At 37.2% G+C, this 18569-nt stretch overlaps 1 protein-coding gene and 1 pseudogene across 6 annotated transcripts in view; one reads left to right on the top strand and one right to left on the bottom strand.

Moving 5' to 3' along the window:
• The window catches only part of KAT6A (lysine acetyltransferase 6A), a 153170-nt gene that overhangs the window by 15587 nt on the left and 119014 nt on the right, over positions 1-18569 (top strand). The gene's annotated exons all lie outside the window — the stretch shown is intronic.
• Positions 14789-17597, bottom strand: LOC103106403 (DNA endonuclease RBBP8-like; annotated as a pseudogene).

Genomic DNA, 18569 nt, shown 5'->3' with positions numbered 1-18569 from the left:
TTGGGGAAAAGATAATGAGTTTAATTTTGTACAGGTTGAGTTTAAGATATTTCTGGGACATCCAGTTTGAGATGTTCAGTAGGGAGTTGGAGATGTGAGATTGGAGGAGAGAGGATAGGGACTCAGGAGGTAGATTTGAGAATCACCAGCATAGAGATAATAATTGAAACCATGGAAGTTAATGAGAGATCACCAAGTGAGATAGCATAGAGCAGTGTTTCTCAAACCTTTTGACCTCTACACTGTTAAAATATTGAGGACTCCAAAGAGCTATTGTTTATGAAGGCTACTTTTATTGCTCTTTTCTGTATAAGAAAATTAAAACATCTTAGTAGTATTATGACAATCTTTTTCATTTTGGGGGCTACCTGAAAGGATCTCAGTGGTTCCTGGACCAACCTTTGAAAAAATGATATAAAGGGAGAAAAGAATCCAAATCTTGTCAAGCTGGAAAGACTTCCAATACAGTCACTTTACTATTATCTAAGAACCTGCCTAACTAAATTCAGAGAAACATGGTACCAGATTAGCTTCAGAATTATTATGTATATATTTTTTACTATAGCAACCCACAAAGATCTTCTAAATCAGGGGTTCTTAAGCTGGGGTCTATGGACTCCTGTGAATAGATTTTCTGGGGTCTATGAACTTGGATGGGGAAAAGTTATGTATTTCAATATAACTGATTTTCTTTGTCATCTTATGTATTTTACTTAATGCACTTAAAACGTTATCATGAGAAGGATTGCATAGGTTTCACCAGACTGTCAGAGGTTGATGATTTTCAGAAAAGGCTTTAAAACTTCTAAATTGTGGAAGGTTTGGTAGAAGAAATATCTGTAGCAATGAGACCATGAATTCTTGAATCTCTATTTGTAGAAGGAAGATCCAAGATTTAATGAGAGGAAGGATAGATCTTAGGTCTATAATTTTAAAATCATACTATGTCTGTCAAAGAATGAAATATTAGGGCATTTAATGTTGATTACCAGAATGCCAGCCACTATCTACAGAACCAGTGCAATTACTCTGGACCCTTCTGTTCTTTACTTCTTGTGTCTTCCTCAGGCTCTTGAATACTCTGATCAAACAATTAACAATTTATTATTGGACTCTTGTTCTTCATCTCAGTTATTTTCAGCTATATTCTTCTCCTGTGCAATGAACTTCTCTTGTAAACAAAGAAAAAATAATTTAGCAAAACCAACAGAGAATATGCCTTTTCTGATAGTGTCCAGCATTATTGTCCTTCGGTTTCCTGCTTGAATTCTGAATGGAAGTAGGATTATTTACTCTTCTCTTCAGTTAAGATTGGACATTACAATTACTCAGCTGTTGGCTTCATTATGAACTCACTTAGAGTGGCATCATTGCAATTGGAGACTTCTCCAAACTCTTTAAGTTTCAAGAATTTTTGGAAACCAGGAGGGAATGCCTTGTACCTTTGTCCTGCCAAGAGGAAACAGTTATAGTTACCTGTTCTAGAAATATATGTACAATTTAAAAATTGTTATTTCAGTGAAATTTTTTAGGAACAATGGATATTTTTGTTATCTCAGTATAAATTCTTCTAATTTTTCTAATTTTTGATTCTAATAATTCTAATAATTGATGAGTTAGATTACATGTGAGCACACTTGGAAAGAGTCTTTCTACTTCCAACTTCTAGTCCAGTTTTTATTCCATTATGTCAAATTGGCTCATAACAAAGCAGAAACTTGAGCATATGTAAAGATTCTTGTTTATAAAAAGTTTGATTGAAAAGGTAATAGGCAAGAGGTACTTCTGAAAACTAAGTAGGGTGACACAGCAGGTAGAGTACCTGGGCTGGGGTTCAAATGTGACCTCAGACACTAGCTATGTAACCCTGGGCAAGTCACTTAACCCTGTTTACCTCAGTTTCTGCCTTTGTAAAATGAGCTGGAGAAGCAAATGGCAAACCAGTCCAGTATCTTTGCCAGGAAAACCCCAAAATGGGTCATGAAGAATTTAGCAAAAAACCCCAAATGACTAAACAAGTTCCAAAAAACAATGAGGCACTTTGAAAATGTTAATCAGATAAAGATAGGTAGGAATGGAAATGAAATTATTTTAAAACCTAGATGCTGAATCAACTTTTTTTTCCAAGATAAAAAGTCAAATTTTTTAAACTTTAAAAACAGGAGACAAGAATCGGGTATCTTTTAGAACTTTGTTCAAAATAATTACTGGCTAGCTTCCCTTCCCTCTCCCTTTTCATTCACTACTCATTCTTGCTTCTTTATCTCATTATACTCTCCTAGCCAAAGAATATATACAACTCTATATTAATTTCTGTCAACAGACTATCTTATGATTGATTGTCTCCCCTATGACTTGTGTGTCTTAGGTAATCCTGCATTATGTTAGCTCATCTACAAAACTGTGAGCTATGTATGCTATGCAAGCCTCTCTGCCATGATAGGGCTGTGATCTAGGCAGGGGATCAGTTCTGTACACTGTAGTAAAATAGTTGTAAAATAATGTAAATTGACAAAACTCTTTAGCATTCAGACCTAAAAAGTGACTTTGGTCTGGTGCTCTAAACAAGCCAGCTTGGGTCCTCCAGATTACTTTTTTCATTTATTGATGACTAATCTCCTGTAGATTTATTTTTCTAATCATTTTCTCATTTTCATTTATTCTCAAATTAGATGAAATTATACAATTTTAGGGCTGAAGGGAAAGTTAGAAAGATAATGTACAATTCCTCAGATGAGAAACAGAGTATATATATAACTTACTTAGGGTTATGGCTTAGGGGCAATACATACACATGCAGTCTTCCTATTTCCCTCTCCTTCCTTTTAACTGGCTGCCTCTATTTCTGGAATGCCTTACCCCTACTTCTTGAAATCCTTGGTTACCTTTAAGCATGCCCAAAACACTACCTTCCGTTGGAAGTTTTCTCTAAACCTCCCAGATACTAATGTAGTCTCTCTTCAACTACCTTTTATTTATTTGTAAGCATTGTCTTTCTGTCTGTTTATCTACAACCATGTCATCTTCCTTTTAGAAAGTATGTTTCCCAAGGCATACTACTACATACCTACATTTGTATGTACTATATACTACTGCATACTATAGGAGATTAGTCATTTTTGAGAGGAGTCTTTTTATCCTTGCTACCTAGTGAAATGTGTGATTACATAGTAGGCACTTAATAAGTGATTGTTGAATGATTGATAGAATTGTTTTCCTGATTTATTCTAGGTAGCATTCTGTACCACCCCCCAGTAGAGCCTTGGGAAAAGCCTACATATGGAAAGAACATATTGAGCAAGAGGAGTAAGAAGAATTTGATAAGGAAATTGGAAGATTTGGGCAGAGGGTGCAGAACTAGTTGAGTTCAGTGTCTTAGTAAACACTTAATAGATGTCAGTTGACTTGACAGAATAATCATAATGATGCCATTTACATATAGAGCTCTTTATTCATGAAATTCTGTGATCATCATCTACATGATAGAAACAGGAAACCGATGCTATTACGTCCTCACAATAATTATAGGTGAGACTTGAATCTGGGTCTCCTGAATCTATTTAGTGTTCTTCCCACTCTCACATTCTGTCAGAATGATCAAAATTTGACAAAAGGTGGAAAAGGAGTTATCAAAAAGGATTGAAGATTCCATGGTGAAGAGAATGAGGAAGATGGCAGGGTTGCCATAAACATGTTAAATCTATATTGATTGGTTAAAAGTTCCTGCTTAAATCCCCTACCTTACCCTCATTTCCTTGGCATGGAGCTACATTCAATCATATTAGACCCTTATGGTCCTTTGTTAAACTTAACTTTTAACTTTTAAATGACACTTTTTTTTTTTTACAGCAACTAAACTCTGTTTGGTTTCTCAGTGTTTACCTCTATTTCCCTGCCACCCCCCCCCGCCCCTGTTTATAGATGCCTTATATATATATATATATTTTTTTTTTTTTAAACCCTTACCTTCCGTCTTGGAGTCAATACTGTGTATTGGCTCCAAGGCAGAAGAGTGGTAAGGGCTAGGCAATGGGGGTCAAGTGACTTGCTCAGGGTCACACAGTTGGGAAGTGTCTGAGATGAGATCTGAACCCAGGACCTCCTGTCTCTAGTTCTGGCTCTCAATTCACTGAGCTACCCAGCTGCCCCCTATAGATGCCTTATATTTATTTGTATATGTTATCTGTCTGTCTATTATCTATCTACAAGCATGTCATCTTCCTTTTAGAAAGTATGCTTCCCAGGACATACTACTACATATGTACATAATACTAAACACTACTTACTATACACTACTGCATACTGCAGGAGATTAGTTATTTTGACTAATTTTTAAAACCTTTTTTATTTTAATTTAATTTAATTTTTAAAACCTTTTTTATTTTAATTTAATTTAATTTTTAAAACCTTTTTTTTAAAAACCTTTTTGACATTTAAAAAACCTTTCCCCTCTCCTATTCCACGTGCTCCCTAACCTGCCTCCCTCTTGTCCAACCTCCAGACTCTGAAGTAATTTAGTTTAGATAGAATTCCTAGATACACAGGCAGTCAAAAAGAATAAATCTGCTCACAAAACAATGGAATACTAGATCTAGAATCAGAGGACCTGGGTTCAAATGCTGGCTCTGCTGGGTAGATTACTAAAGATTCTTGTTACCCATGTAATTTCAGGCAGATTCTGGTCCTCATTTTCTTCATCTATAAAATGAAGGACTTCACTATTTAATTTAAGTTCCATCTCATTCTATAGCTTATGAGCTTAATAATCACTTCTTTGATAAGTAATGACATACTAAGGAAAAAGACACAAAAAGCAAGGGAATAATAAAATGCAGATTTTAATTTGACTTAAAAAATAACAAAATATCCATTTTAATCTTGCTGATATATTTTATTTTTTTAATATTACCTTCATTTAAGAAAATATTCTTCCCTTTCCTCCCCTTCTCTCATCCCCATTAACGAGCCATTCTTTAAAACAAAGATGAGAAATAAAATAGTTCAGTAAAACCAAATATATCAATCTTAGATGACAGAATATTTAGTATTCCACATCCCTTTCTGGAGGAGAGATGTTTTTCTCAACTTTTCTCAGCTTGGTTAATTATAATTATACAACATTAAATTTTTCTTTAAAATGCTATTTTCTAAAATGTCATTTTACAGCTGAGGAAGCAGGCTTAGATAGGTAAAGGGACTTTCCAAGGCCAAATTAGTGTCAACAGAACTGGAAGTTGGAACAAAAATATTCTCCAAAAAATGTAGCTGTGATAATAGGTGGAAAATGAAGGATTTAGAAAACCTTAACATAGCTTTGAAAATTAGTGTATATAGCAAATTAACATGCTATATTCTGGTCACTTTGGGACAATTTTGATTCTAGAGGAAATCTTAAATGGTCAAATTTACTTCTCTTTCTTTAGTTTGGAGCCTTTATTGACTATACAAAGTCTTCTGAGTAATGTATTGGGTCCAGTGAATAGATGGAAGAATAGAAATCTAAGGATGTTGACATTTATACAATATATACAAAACATACATGAGGCAGCATGGAGTAGTGGAAAAATAAAATGTTGATCTTGGAATCAATGCTTAGTTCAGGTGTTGAAACCTGTGTTCAGAAGCAGCTAGGAGGTTCAGTGAATAGAGAATCAGGCCTGGATATGGAAAGTCCTGGGTTCAAATTTTGCCTCAGACATTTCTTAGCTGTGCAACCCTAGACAAATCATTTAACTCCAATTGTCTATCTCTTACTGTTTTTCTACTTTGGAATTGATAATTAGTATTGATTCTAAGACAGAAGGTAAGGGCTCAAAAAAAAAAAAGGAACTGGTGTTCAAGGCCTGCCACATGAATGAATGAAAATTTGCAAGGGAATAGTGACCAGGTTGGGCCACCTTGGTCTGGAAAGTTAACTAGATGATGCTATTGGATCCTGAACCAGTCACTTAGCTTCTCAGTGCCCTTGACTCGGTGCCCATTTCCTCATGACGAGTTTACAGGAATGAAATTCATGTTCATATCCTTTGTATCTCACAACAACAACTAAAACTCAACAATACTGTAATAACACAACATGATCTAAATAAAAATATCAGCATAGTGTAAAACTGAGTATGTTTACGTGTCCAGGATTCAAGAATAAAGGCTGAATGGTCTTTATCAAGAAAAGTGATTGTGGGGCAGCTGGGTGGCACAGCACCAGGCCTTGGTAGTCAGTCAGTTGGCTTCAGATACTTTCTAACTTTGCCACCCTGGACAAATTACTTTACCCTGTTTGCTTAACCCTTACCCTTCTGTCTTAGAATTGTCAGAGAGAAAGTAAGGGTTTAAAGGGGAAAAAAGTGTCTGTTAAAAAGAGATGGGTAGAAATTTTGACGATCTCTATTTTTAATGGTGATTCTGTGATATCAATTAGTTATTCATTCCAGAGTTTTTAAACTGTTAAGAATCTCAGATATTTAACTTAAATCCATGTGGTTTAGTTTAAGCTTCTAGTACACGTTTTCTACATATTATGGATACTTAATAAATATTGACCAACTGTATTTTGGCATTTACTTTTGTTCTCACCTGGAGATGGACAATAACTATTCACTTTTGTGTATAATAATATATATTTGACTACTAAGTGCCCTTCAACTTTCTATACTTTAATCTCCATAGGTCCCTTTTCTAAATCCTTTAATCATTTTTGTAGCTCTTTGGTAAACTTGACACACTATGTTTTACAGCCCTAAACTAGATTCGGTATAATCAATCTTCAGTTATCTCTATTGAAGAAGGAAAGAAGCACGGATACTACCAAACAGAAGAAAATACAAAATTATTTCTATTTGTGTTTAAAATGCACAGAGGTAGATTTAGTCATTAACATACTCAAATATTCACTGGTTAGTGATTGCTCCCAAGGTCCGCTCTAGTGGGCAGTATTGAGGTACAGGGAGGAAAAATCCCTTCTTAACTAGGGATAACCTGAAAAGAGAATTGATCACATATAATAGGTACTTGGTGGAATCGTTTTTTGTGCAGTTATGGGGAATCTTAATCTAAGCGCTCCCCTCCCCCTTCCTTCCATTCATATAGAGTTCTTTGGGGGGAGGTTTATGCAATTTTTGAAAAATTGAAATATATGTAACTTATAAATACCTCTTAAAAATCTAAAATGGCTTTGGTTAAAGATTTAGGACTATGTTGAATTGTTTAACTTGATTTGTACATAAAATTAGATTTAGTATATTTAGATGTATAAAAGATGTGAAACTCTCCTCTCATTACCTCCTCATCCTTCTATAGATTTCTGTATAGATAGTACTTTGGTTTATGTTTACATTTTATACTTTAGAGGTAAGAAAAGTCTTGAAGTTAAAGATGAGTGACCTCTGATTCAGTATATTGTAGAGGAGATTCTTGTTCCACAGTAGGTTGGACTAGCTGATTCCTGAGATATATATTCTGAGGTTATGTTTTATTTTTGGATGCTATTTATCTTGTCTATTATTTTTGCATTAATAGAAAAAATTTAAATTTGGTATGCATTATATGTTAGTATATGTCATTTGGAAAAGCTAGTTTATTATTGTTTTTATTATTATAGAAAATTCATTTTTTAGAAAAAAGATAGAATATTCCTTGTCATCTTAAATATTTAGAGAAAGGGATCTATTCTTCAACTTTAGCTAGTATTGCTGTTTGTTTTTCTTTGAATCTTTTAAAAAAATAAGCTATTGTAAAAAGCACATTGTGTATTTACTAATTTATTTGGTTCTGTCTTAAGTGTAGGAGTTGGGTTTGAGGATATGCCCTTTGTTATGTATATTTATTTGGTAATGTTGATGATTATTAAGTTTATAATAAAAAACAAACAGTAAATTATGGGTCATTTTCAAAAGCTTTGCCAATGTAATTTCCTTGATGTGTATTAATTATAGTATAGGAAATGAAAGTGTGATGTAGTGGAAGGATTTGTAATCTTGAGAACCAGGATCAAATTCTAGCCCTGAATGGTAACCTTAGGCAAGTCATTTGACTTCACTGAACTTCTGTTTGCTAATTTCTAATTCCAGGAAGTTACACTACATAATTTAAATCCTGAGTGAATGTGTTTACTTGTCTATAATTTGTAATGAAAATTTTGTGGAAGTTTCTGAGGTAAAAAGAAAGAACATTTATTTATTAATTAAAATGATAAGATTGGTGGGGTTTGGTGGAATAATTTGGGGTGGCCATTTCTAATTTCAATTTCTTTTGCTAATGGGAAATATTTTTAAATGTCTAGGTCCGATTCATGAATACTTTTGACACCCTAGACAAAAAGGAATAACTGATAGAGTCAATTTCCTGTAAATAATATGAAATTATTATTAATAAAAATTTAAAAACCTTGGAACAATCCTTTATACTCATCAGTCAGTGAACATTTATTAGGCATATAGGCAAAAGACATTCTTTGTTCTAAAAGAGCTCTTGGTTATTTAAACTATCTGTAAATAAGCTATATATTGGATAAATAGGAAATAATAGAGGAAAGAGGCTTAAAATAAGGATGCTTGGGAAAAGCTTCTTGAGAGATGCTGTTTTAGCTGGAATTTGAGGGAAACTAGGGAATTTGGGAGGTAGAAATGAGGAGAGCGCATTCTCAGCATGAGACAGCTAGTGAAAATATGTGGAGTTAAGAGGAACAGGAAAGAAGCCAGTGTAACTGGATTGAAGAACACTGGTGAGAGAGAAGGTAGAAGACTGGAAAGATGGAGGGGTAGGGGAATGACAGGTTATGAAGGGCATACATGTGTGAGTATATGTGTGTGCATGATATGAGGGCCTGGATCAGGTTGGTGTCAGTGTCAGGAGAGAAGAGGGGGTATAATATGAGAGATTTTTAAAATGGTAAATTTGCAATACTTTGGATCTGAGGGGGTGTAAGAGTGAAGAGACAAGGATGACACATAGTTGTCTGGACTGAACACTTAAGTATTACCCTCTCAAAAGTTATAAGGAGGAGGGGAGGGCTTAGAGGTAAAGATACTGAGTTCAGTTTTGGCTATGTTAAGCTTAAGATGTCCATGAAATATTCATTTTGAAGTGTCCAAGAGGCAGTTGAAGATGTGAGACCAGAAGTTAGCGGAGAGGTTAGAGCTGGTAAATAGATTTGAGAATTATCTACACAGAGATGATAATGGAATCCCTGGAAGTTGATGAGATCACCAGGAATGGCAAGGAGGCCTGAGTCATTGGATCATAGAGTCTGTAGAAGGGAGTAAAGCATAAAAAGCCTGGGAAAAGGTATAAAGGGTCCAGCTTTTGAAGGACTTTTTAAAAAACAAAAAGGTTTTTCAGTATTTTAGGGGATCACTAGAGTTTATTGAGCAGGGAAATGACATGGTCATACCTTTAATTTAGTAAGATCACATTGGCCAGTGAATAGAAAATGGATTGGAGTGGGGCAGAGCCAGGAATGCCTATCAGAAAGAGTATTGCAACAGTTTAGATGTGAAGTGATCAGGATTTACAACAGAATTTTGGCAGTCAGAAGAGAAAAGGAAATATATGAGAGATGTTACAAATGTGAAATTGACAGGCTTTGGCAACAGATTGGATATGAAGGGGTCAGAAAGTGAGGGGTCAAGGATGATAGTTTTTGTACCTAGGTGACAACAGATATAGTGAAATTATGAATAGGGAAGGTTTAGGGGTAAAGATAATGAGTTCAGTTTTGGCTATGTTGAGTTTAAGATGTCTATGAAATGCTCATTTTGAAATGTCCAGCAGGCAGTTGGAGATGTGAGACCAGAAGTTAGCAGAGAAGTTGGAGCTGGTAAATAGATTTGAGAATCATCTACACAGAGATGATAATGGAATCCATGGAAGCTGATGAGATCACCAAGGAAAATAATACAGGAGAAGCTCAGGAGGAGAGCCTTGGGGTACACTAATTGTTAATAGAAGTGATCTGTATGAAGATTCAGCAAAGGAGACTGAAGAAGAATGATTAGATAGGTGGGGGAAGAATCGGGGTAGTTTTTTAGTGGTAGTCTCTCGGTGACTGAGAATGACAATTGTCTGTGCATTATCATCTATTGATGTACCCTCATGTGGCTTTGAAGTCCAAAGACTGAGGCGCAGAGTTTGTGGCACATGGGGCATGGGACGCCAGCTGTTATGGAAGGTGTGGTTGTGGCCTGGTGTCGGCGTTCACGCGCAGCGGCAAGACGTCGACGTCGTTCATCTTCAAAGGTGGCGGCGGCATAGTTAATGTGGGTTCGCCAGCTGCTTCTGTCAGAGGCAGCGAGTTCTAGTTGCTTTGGTGTCATGCCAGCCCACTTCAAGTTGGACTTTAGCTGATCCTTGAATCTTTTCTTTGGTCGGCCTTGTTTCCCGAGTCCAGTTGACAGTTCACCACAGAATACCTGTCTTGGTATTCGCTGTGGGTCCATGCGGATGACGTGTCCAGACCATCGTAGCTGGGTTTTGACGACCAGGACTTCGATGCTGGTGGAGTTGGCTCTGTCGAGGACTTCCTGGTTGGTGATTCGGTCCTGCCATTGGATCCTCATGATTGACCGGAGGGAGCGTTGGTGGAATTGCTCCAGCTGTTTCATGTGCTTCCGGTACAGTGTCCATGTCTCACAACCGTACAGGAACGAGCTGAGGACCACTGCGTTGTACACTTTGAGCTTCGTCGCAGTGCTTACACTGCTGTGTTGGAGGACTTTGGAACACAGCCGCCCGAGTGCCTGGCTGGCCTTTTGGATCCTGGCATTGATCTCGTGGTCTAGGGACCCGTCGTTGGTGATGGTGCTGCCCAGGTACTTGAAAGTGTTGACATTAGAAAGCTGCGTGCCGTCGATTGTAATGCACGGCTGGTTCATTGGCCTCCCTGGTGCAGGTTGGAACAGCACCTCTGTTTTGCTGAGGCTGATAATCAGGCCAAACAGTTTTGTTGCAGTAGAGAACCTGCCCACAATGGTTTGGAGATGATTTTCTTGGTGGGCCATGAGAGCACAGTCATCTGCAAAGAGAGCTTCCAGGATGAGTCTCTCTGTTGTCTTTGTTTTTTGCGGTCAGGCGGTGAAGGTCGAATAGTGAGCCATCCAGTCGGTATTTGATGTAGACGCCCAGGTCTAGATTCATCACAGCATGTCGTAATGGTGTATGGGGTGCTCAGGGAGGGGTAGTATCTCTGGTGTGAAGGGCTTATCATGCCCTCCTAGGGCAGCTCTCCAGCCTTTGACCCCCACCTGACACCCAGCTCTCACTTGTGGCTCCCAGTAGCTGCTAGCATGCGGCAGAGGCCACACTCCGGGCAATGGTTTCGACAGGCCGGCTAAACCTTGTGAGGGTAGCCATCGGGTCGTCGACCCCTGGTGAACCAGGACTTTGCTCACCCAGCATGTGAAGACTGCTTCGGTGGAACAGGCGGAAGAAACCAATAAGAAGGTTCAACGGCTGAGATGGCGACGCAGCAAAGCACTGTGGAGTGCTTAGGGCGTGTTGGAGCACAAAAGAGAATCAGGGGTATCAAAGAGAATAGTGTATATAAGGAGAATGGTGACTGACAGTGTCAGAAGCTCCAGAGAGGTCAAGAATGCTGAGGATTGAGCAAAAGTCATTAAATTTGGCAATTAAGAGAATGTTAGTAACTTTAGAGAGCAGTTTCAGTTGAATGATGAGATCAGAAGCCAGGATGTAGGCAATTGAGAAGAGAGAGAGGAAAGGAACTGGAGACAGCTTCTCAAGGAGTCCAGGCATGAAATGGAGAAGAGATGAGAGAATAACTAGCAGGAATGGACAGAGCAAGTGAGGGTCTTCTGAGGATGGGGGTGTGTGGCATGGATATGGGCATATTTATAGGAAGAAGGGAAGAAGCCAGTAGATAGGGAGAGATTGAAAATAATGAGAGTGGGGATGAGAAAGGGTATAATCTTCTGGAGGTGACAGGATAAAGTGAGATCACTTGTGTGTGTAGAGGGTTTGCCTTGGCAAGTAGAGGGCCAAGTCTTCATGTGAAACAGGAGTGAAGGAAGAGATGAAGGAAGGAAATGAGCATTTATTGACTGCTATGTACCTTCATTTTGTTAAGCACTTTATAAATATTATTTCATTTACATTTCACAACAATGTTGTAGATGCTATTATTATCCTGATTTTGTAAGTAAAGTATGAGGCAGGGTTCTCAGCTGAGAGGGTGGAATGTGGTGAAGCCATAAGAAGTGTGAGATGGAGTGAATTTGCTGTGGTGACTGGAAAAGTAAGTTGATCTGAGAGGTATAAATTGATTGTTTTATTGCCATTGAGAACCCACTTGAAGTTATGTAACATAAACTTGTAGTGAATCTAGTCAGCTTGGTCTAGTCATTTTCTCTATATTCATTCAGCCTCATGTATAGGATCTAGGACTGATGAATGGTGATCCAAAGCTTAGGTTTATTAGAAGAAAATCAGATACAGTAAGGAGTCAAGGGAACTCAGTGATTCCGAGTTGACTTAGGTTACCCTGGGGTCAAGATAGGGAAGGGACAAGAATGTAGCTAGTGCAGAGATGATGGTTTGGGAAAGAAGGGGGAAATATCAAAAATGCCCATTATGTGCCAGGCACAGTGCTAAACTCTTTATGAATATCTGATCAACCCTGGGAGGTAGTTGCTATTTTTATTCTGAATCTACAGTTGAGGAAACAGATAGACTGAGGTTAATTGATTTGCCCAGGGTAACATAAGTTAAATGTCTGAGGCAGGATTTGAACTAAGTTCTTGGAGACTCCAGACTCTTATATGGCATATGAGAGGAGAGGGGTATATAAGTAGATCATGTGAAATGAGTAAGTTGAGGAACCCTGAGGTTACTGACTGGAATAGCAGGCTTTTGTTTATGCTAATTCTCCATATGGGGTACTCCAAATGCAGTGGTTTACATTTGTCTCAAAAACAGTGTGGGGAATGAAGAAATTGACATTTAAGCCTTTATTATTGAGTTGTCAGTTTTGGAGGACCATGTAATATGTTTATATAGTGCCTTTAAGTTTAAAAAGTGCTTTCCAAACAGTAATTCTATAAGAGAGGTAGTACAAGTCTTCTTATCTGGCTTTTATGGATGATCAGTTGGAGACAGGCTGAGTGACTTGTCTGAGTCACACAGGTAAGTTTTGGAGCTGAATTTATAATTCATTCCCCTCTTAACCCAAATCTCTACCAAGCTAACTTTGTGTCACTGGCAGTACCTTGAACATAGTAGATACAATCAATATTTTTTGAATGAGTAAGTGAATGGAGAAGAATTTGAGTAGTCTGATATGAATATTGTAGATCAAAGGCAGGGATATATTTGTCATATACTGTTGTGATTGAGGGGTCTGCAGGGTGGTGAAGTGGATAGAATGCCAGACCTGAAGTCAGGAAAACATCATCCAAAGTTCAAATCTAGCCTTAGACACTAGCTGCATGTCCCTGGAGAAGTCACTTAACACCCCCTTGCCTCAGTTTCCTTATATGTAAAATGAGCTGGAGAAGAAAATGGCAAACCACTTCAGTATATCTTTGCCAAGAAAACCCCAAATCTGGTTCAGGAAGAGTTGGACATGACTGAACAACTGAAATGTGATGGAGAACTATAGAAAGTTATTTGTTTACTTCTTGCTTAGTAGATTCCTTTGCCTACCTGGTTGTATTGTGCTAGGGCAAAGAACCATTGCTATTTCCTTATTACAGATCTGTGGAAGATTTTTACTCTATCATTTTATTCTTTCTCTCCCCATCCAACTTCTGTCTCATTCCATCCTTTCCTTCACTGATCATAATATGGATTGCAAGTATACTACTTTTTTTTCAAGTATATTTTAAAAGAGTTTTTAGGTGATTTACAACCTTTCCATTTTTTTCTTTTAAAAAACAAGACCCTAAACTAAATTGTTATGACACCCTCAGTTGATGTTAAAAATAGCCTGAGAATCAGAAGAAGCCTACCTTGTAGAAGTCCTTCCCTTTGTCTTTTAGCTCAGAAATAATTATCTAGAGGAGAGATTCTTAACCTGGACTCTGTTTTTAAAGAAAACTTAAAAGAAAAAAAGAAAACTTAAAGAAAAAAAAGACATTTGAATACAATTGGATTTCTTTTCATATGTATTTTATTTTATTTATTTAAAACATTCTGAGAAGAGGTCTGTGGACTTCACACTGCCAGAATTGTCCATCATACAAAAAACATTAAGAACCTTAAGAACCCTGTTCTAGAGGATTAGTTTCTCCTCAATGACAGTGTAGAAAACTAATAGGGGGTCAGCTTGGTGGCACAGTAGATAGAGGGCCCAGCATAAGAGTCAGGAAGACTGATCTTCCTGAGTTCAAATTAGACATCAGACACTAGCTTTGTGTCTCTAGGCAAATCACTTACTCCTATTTATCTCAGTTTTCTCATCTGTAAAATGAGCTGGAGAAGGAAATTGCAGATATTCCAGTATTTTTGCCAAGAAAACTCAAAATGGAGTCATAAAAAGTCAGACATGATTGAAATAATTGAACAATAGCAACAATAAAGAAAGCTAAAACTTCTAGTTTATAATATTATTTATGGATCAGAGAATTTTTTTCTATCATAATTTTTAAATTATATTTAGATATTACAAAAAACAAAGGATAAAATCTACTCCTTTAAGTTACACAGTGCAAAATGGAAGCACCCCCATTGCTTCAAAGGTGCAAAATCAAGAAAAAATGCACAAGCACAATAAATGTACTCAATTATTTTAAATGATATTTCCTGCAATATATTGTATTTAAATGAGATGTAAATCAGGTTGTAGCTGATTTGAAAGAGGAAGAAATCAGTTTTTTTATTCCAACATTAAGTATAAATAAATGAGGAATTTTATTCTGGCATCTTTTGAAACTTCCTCAATATCTTTGTCTTCTGTTCTTTGCCTTTTGGAGAAAACATTGCATTGTAAGGTTGCCGCCTTTCGGGAAGTGGACAAGGATCAAGATCTTCCTTAATGTACCCTCTGTCCACACAAGTCTGAGTTGAAGGAAACCCAACTTCCCAGAAATTTTCAGGTGTGTTAGGAGGAATATAGTGGAATCGGTGTCTTGAACAGGAGGCTAGCTTCTTTTCTCTTTCTTCTGGAATATCTGCATAATAAATTTCACATTCTTTACATGTGTGTCCAAGTAATTTTCTCCTCTCTTCTTTTTCCCGTACTACCTCAATGTGAGGGAAATTTTGTAATGTGGTCTTTCATCATCTTTAAAGTAAGGCTCCATAAATGCTTTTTGTTTGACTTTATCAGGTATATCTTCATGACTGTTTAGTTTCTTTGTAGCAACTGATAATTCATCATCTTCTACATGGAGATTTTCTTCTTGCTCACATAGTGGAGAAGAATTTGCCAAATAGGATTCATATGCTTCATGTGTTGTCTGATCAAACAATTCAGCTAAGCTATCATTCATTTTTCTTTCTTGCTTTGGACTTTTCCTTCTGCTCTTGCTTCTTAATTTTTAAAAGCACAGTTTCACTAATCAACGTACAATCCATGTCCATAGTCTCACTTCCTAATCTTGTTTGACTACCATCCTTTGTATCAATTACAGTAATATCCATTTTATATTGAGAAAGATCTGCTGCTGGATCTATACTCCACTGGATATTTTCTAAGGATGATTTATCTTGATTATCTTGCAAAGTTTGTGCTTTAGTTACTCTACAAGGATTTAATTGAAGAACTGAGGTAAGTTCACAATCTCCATGTCTCATCCTGCCTTTCATTTTTATTGGCTCATAACCACCAGTAACCTCATTTCTTTGGCTTTTTTCTTGACGGTGGATAGCTGAAAATCTATCAGATAGATCCAGGGGCTTATCCATGACAGAGTCTCCATTGACAGAAGGATAACTATCCCCTCGGAAAGGAAAAGCACTTTCTTTATCAAAAGAGGTTTGGAGGCAATGTTCAGTTTCTTCTTCAGTCTTCTTTCTTTTGGTTCCTCTGCCTCCCAATGGTTTCAATGGCATAAAACAATCACTTTTTTCAATAGCTTCATCTTTTGTATCAATTCCAACTTTTGTACTTATTGATTCATCTATATTCTTTCTCACAAATACTTGTTTAATGGAAGAAGAATGATCAATAACAGTGCTTGCTTGAGAACCAAGATTAAGGCATGTAACAAGGCTGGTGTCTTCAGATTTTGATCTAGGTTTTTGTGGCCTAGAATTACAATTATTGCTGAAATGCTTTGTTTTGAGATGCGACTTTTTTCCAGCCTCTAAAAGAGAAGGGGACAAGCTTGTGCTTAAGCCATTTTTCAGAGTAGAAGCAGCCCCCAAAACAGGAGAAGATGCCCGAGCAATCCAGTCAACTTCTGGTGGAGTCCTTGGAGAAGAATCTGAAAATCTTAAACTATCTTCGATATTTTTTGTGGGTTCTTGAAAGGTTTGTTTCTTTGGCTCTGCTTCCTGCTGATGATGCAGGTTTTCATTGAGGGAATTCAAAGCATTTTGAGAGTCAGATTCTTCTTGAACACCAAGTCCGAGTGTTTCAGCAACAACAGCAGCTAAATTAAAAGATGACTTTTCAATGGGATAATTGTTGGTTTCTTGGGTATTGGTCATAGTTGATAATGTTTGATCACAAGTGTCTGCTACAAGAATTTCATTTTCATAGTGCTTTTGCTGCAGTTGAGTCGAACACTTTAGACCTTTTGCAAATTCGTTTGTACACAGAGGGTGCTCCAAATCAGTATTTGCTTGCTCTATATATTGGACGTGTGGGTTCTCCTTCTTTCTTCGTAGTCGGTTAAGACCAGGAAATGAGAAAGTCAATATAGGTGAATCAGGAATAATTTCCTCCTCAGGCTCTGCTACTTGATGCCGTTTCTTTTCAATTTTCTGATGTAGTTGCTTTGAAAGTTTTTTGTTTTCTTCTTGTAAGGCATTCTTATCATTCATAAGTTCAGTAAGATTTTGTTGCCGAATATTTTCAAATTCTTGTTTTTTCTTCATGTGTTCTTCAGTCACTGCACAACGGTCACACAACCCTGCTCTTCTTAACCGATCTTCCAAAACTTTAATGGTGTCATGAAGAGCTTTCTGTTGCTCTCTCAGTTGTTGATTTTTAGTAAAAAACACTTCCAATCTTTGTGCATCTAAAATCTGTTCCTTTTTCAGATTGGTTACTTTGATCTGTAAGGCTTGTACTTCTTTGTCATGACATTCCTTCAGTTTTGCCCAGAGATCTTTGAAGTCACTGACTGTTTCTGCAGAACTGAGACTTCTACAACTACTTGCAGGAACAATCATCTTGTTTTTCTTTACTCCCAATCTTCTGCTTACTTGACGTCCTCTCCTCACCTTGCAGTCACATTATACAGTTAAGGAGAGGTCTCTGTGAAGACAGTGGGGATGTCCCAGCATGCGCTCCTGAGGGGAAAGAGGGGTGCTTCTTACTGCCTGACCGGAAGTGGGGGGAATTTCGGGTAAGAGGGACCGAAAGACCCGTGAAATGCGGGGCAGCCGGACTCTATGTAAAGGTCTTTGGGTGCCGGCGGAACCGAGGAATCGTCTTGGTAAAGGAGAAGTGCCCTTCTGGACGCTGGAAAGAGGCATTCGCTTTTTCTACTCCCCCCCTCCCCTCTTCCCCCGGTGTCCGAGCCAGACCAGTGGAACCTCGGCCGATCAGAGAATTTTTAAGAGATTGAAGGAAACTTTGAAATTAATCATGTAATCTAGCCACCTCATTTTACAAAAGAGGAAACTAAGACATATTTTGGTTAAATTATTTGCCAAAGGTCACACTTTTAGTAATCGGTCTCATCATGGTTAATTGGTCTCATCATGGCTAGAACTTAACTTGGACCAATGTGGAGTTAATAGCCCTCTGGTCTTGGAAATATAATAATAATGATTACTCACATTTATAATAGAACTGTACAGAGTTTTTCTTCACAATCACTGTGATTATAATGTATATATATATAATGTAATATTTCTTTCCCCTTCTCATAGAAAGTTCATGGGAGCCCCCATGCTGTGAGGGATTCTAGAATTGGAATTTAGTTCTTTTTTCAATAATTTTATAAATAGCGGTTAGGTTTTATGGTACCATTTTCATAATACCACATTTTAGGTACAGCAACAGTAGTCTTTTGTAGACTAGTCCAAGACCCAGACCACCATATATATATAACATTGGATTTTTAGAGAAAATATATTCCAACTTTCAAATGGCCAACTTAGTAATGAATTGTTACGACATAGTTTTGTAAATTTGGGGACTACCTCTATGAGAATAATTTAGAAAGATCTTTGATGATATTAGATGGACAGTTAGGTGGCAGGGTATTTTGCAGAGAGAGAGAGAGAATGTGCACGTGTATGTGTAAGCAGAGAGTTATGGAATGAAACATTTTAATATTTTGTTCAAAACAACCTTTTTTTGTTGGGTCTCTGCCCTCAAATCACTTTTTAATTTATACATACATATTCTGTACTTATTTATCAAAACGAGTTTTATTTATCTCTGAACTTGTGATTTCCCTCAGTAGGAGGCAAGTTCCTTGAGGACAAAAATTAGGAAGACT

The sequence above is a fragment of the Monodelphis domestica genome, chromosome 1 (assembly GCF_027887165.1).
Source record: "Monodelphis domestica isolate mMonDom1 chromosome 1, mMonDom1.pri, whole genome shotgun sequence".
In the NCBI taxonomy this organism is placed as follows: domain Eukaryota; kingdom Metazoa; phylum Chordata; class Mammalia; order Didelphimorphia; family Didelphidae; genus Monodelphis; species Monodelphis domestica.
Note: the sequence above shows the minus strand (reverse complement) of the source record. Positions and strands in the feature narration are given on the sequence as shown.